Source organism: Anolis carolinensis, chromosome 4 (genome assembly GCF_035594765.1).
Source record: "Anolis carolinensis isolate JA03-04 chromosome 4, rAnoCar3.1.pri, whole genome shotgun sequence".
NCBI lineage: Eukaryota > Metazoa > Chordata > Lepidosauria > Squamata > Dactyloidae > Anolis > Anolis carolinensis.
In genome coordinates, this window is record NC_085844.1 from 155,508,075 (window position 1) to 155,511,135 (window position 3,061).

The following is a 3,061-nucleotide window of genomic DNA, read 5'->3' on the forward strand; positions in this document are numbered from 1 at the left end:
ACAGAACTGGAAGAGGCCACAAGGGCCATCCAACCTCCTGCTATGCTTGGGACATTTTAAAAGCTATTGGAAAGGGGCCGGGCTGTGGCGCAGGCTGTTGAGCAGCTGCAATAAATCACTCTGACCATGAGGTCATGAGTTCGAGGCCAGCCCGTGGCGGGGTGAGCACCCATCAATTAAAAATTAAAAATAGCTCCTGCTCATTGCTGACCTAGCAATCCGAAAGGTAGTTGCATCTATCAAGTAGGAAATAAGGTACCACTTATAAAAAAAAAAGTGGGGAGGCAAGTTTAAGTAATTTACGACCTGGAATGAGGAAGTGCCGTCAGAGTGGACGATGAAGCAGCTGCTCTCCCCTGTGGCCAGAATCGAACATCCTCTCAGGAGAAGGTTAAATTGCCTCTGCATCTATCTGTCTCAGTCTCTGTTTGATGTGTTTATGGGCATTGAATGTTTGCCCTATGTGTGTATAATGTGATCCGCCCAGAGTCCCCTTCGGGGTGAGAAGGGTGGAATATAAATACTGTAAATAAATAAATAAATAAATAAAAGACGGGGTGACAGGTTAATCAAGATGGTCCTCAAATTGAGATAGTTGGAGGACACAGATATTCTATTGCCAGAGCTGGCATAAGATGATATAATAGCGGGTGAATTTTTAATTCTGTGTTGATCTCCAATGTACACCAAAATATAGTATTTGCTGAATCCATGCAGCAGAACCTTTAAGACACACCAAGAGCACTGTGTTTCACCAAGATGAATGGATAGGGACATGTGGCCACCCAAGATGGCTGCCTCACTATAATTATTAGTAGAGTTGGCCCTGAACCATCACATTACAGAATTCTCATGGTTCCAAAAATGAACCAATTGTAGACATATTTTGCCATTGCCTGTTATATGCAGAGTTCCAAGCTGGTTGCATTCCTATAAATTACTAAACTCATTCTTGGTGCTTCCAATGAGTATTTGCAGAGCAGATATTTCCTTGGTTAAGATGTCAACCAAATTGCTGGTCCAGTTTTTCCGTCTCTCTCAAACTGCTTTTCCATCATGTTTAGCAAAGGCAGTGGTTCACAACCTGAGGGTCCCCAGATGTTTTGGCCTACACCTCCCAGAAATTCCAGTCAGTTTACCAGCTGTTGAAGGCCAAAACATCTGAGGACCCACAGGTTGAGAACCACTGAGCTAAAGAGTATCTCATCTATCTTTCTATTTTCTCTTTTTGTTTTGTTGTATGGGAGTTGTTTGGTTTTTGATGAGGTGAGCCTGCCACTTTTCTAGATTCATCTTCAGCTAAATGAATCCAAACTCAAACTTCAATAATTCTCTTGCAACACTCTGCCAATATCCTTATTTAAGTGTCCAGAAACCATTAGCACCACAAAATTATAAACTGAATGAAAACACTTAAGAGTTCTATTTAGATATCTTTACTTGCATATAACATCTATTATAATCATAAGCAAATTGTTTAAATTACCTCTAGATCCTAAACATATAGACAAGTGAAGGGAGATTTCCCCCCAGGATAACTTAAGCATAAGAAATGGCAGCATACTTGCTACTATAAAGACGTGTTTGTAATATGAATATGAAGCATGCATCATGCAGATATATTTATAATAAGCTGTTTTACTCAATCTTATTTATTTATTTCATTTATATATCGCTTCTCTCGCCCCTAGGGGGACTCAAAACAGTTCACAACATAATAAGTGGCAAAGATTCAATGTGTCATAACTATATAAAAGAAACATTACAAGTCTAAAAGCAATACATATAACCATAAATTAGCTCATTTAAATTTCCTTTCTCTGAACTCCTTTTGCAATCCTTATAAGTCCTCCTTTTATATTTCACAGAGCCAGCCCTACCATTCAGACAAATGAGCTGACTGCCTTTCAGACAGGCCCAAAACGAAGGACCAGTCTCAGTTTTCCCTAAGGCATCCAAATGCCTCAGGAAAAACTGAATTAATCTGGGGAAAACTGAGGGTCCTTCGAGACAGGCATTAATCCTGGGAGGAACTGGGTTTAAGTAACCCAGTTCATCTCAAGATTAATGCCTGTTTGAAAGGACCCTCAGGCCTCAGATTTGGGGTATCATGGAAAGGAAGCAAATAACTATGAGGTGAAATTAAAGAAGGGATTTCAGAAGATGTTGCCTGTGCTGAAATTCTGCTTTCCACACAATTATTAAAGAGACAGGAGCCTTGTCCTTTATTTCACCTAGCAACCAAGTAACTATTTTTTAATTTTTTTTAAATAATGAGAAACCATTAGGGCTGTTAGATCTTAGGTACTTCGAGTCTCTACTATGCATGGATTTGCCCTGGGCAAAAGATAAGGGTTCAAATTTTCTAGTTTTCATGTGGCCAGGTCCAGACAAGAGACAAGACTAGGTGCAAACCTCCATCACATTCTGCGTTTAGCCTGCTTGCTTGCTTGTGTGCGTGCGTGCGTGCATGCTTGCTTGCTTGCTTGCTTTCAGGTTTGGCTCGGAATCTCAGATGATCCTGGGATGATCCCTAAACATGATAACATGTCTGATTTTAAGTAAAGTTTGACCCTGAGATCAACAGGGTATATGCTCCTGAACCTACTGCTGAAATGTAAATCAAAGATAGTACTGAAACTTATTATAATGAACAATGTCTGGCAGATGTTGCCCATAAAGTCACACTGGAAGATCTAGAAAATACTTTGAAAGAATTCCTCTAGAATTTCTAGGTCATCCAGCCATGACTTTATGGTCAACCTCCAGAGGAAGTGTACCATATAACTGGAGAACCTAGAAAGAACATATTGGCTCACTCCTTCTTCCTGGTTATGTGAGTGCCTCTGTTGATGTCAGCATGAGATGCTTGTGACAACCAATAGCTCTCGTTGATCTCTGTGGTTAATTGGGAATGACAACACCAACATGAACAGTAAGGGGGTGGTCCAATGGGACAGATGTGGTCTCAGCCTCACTGGACTGATTGGTCACTGCCAGAAATTAGGAACAGAGTTTATGACCATCTCCAGAACCTCTGGGGCCAATCCAGAGTATTACT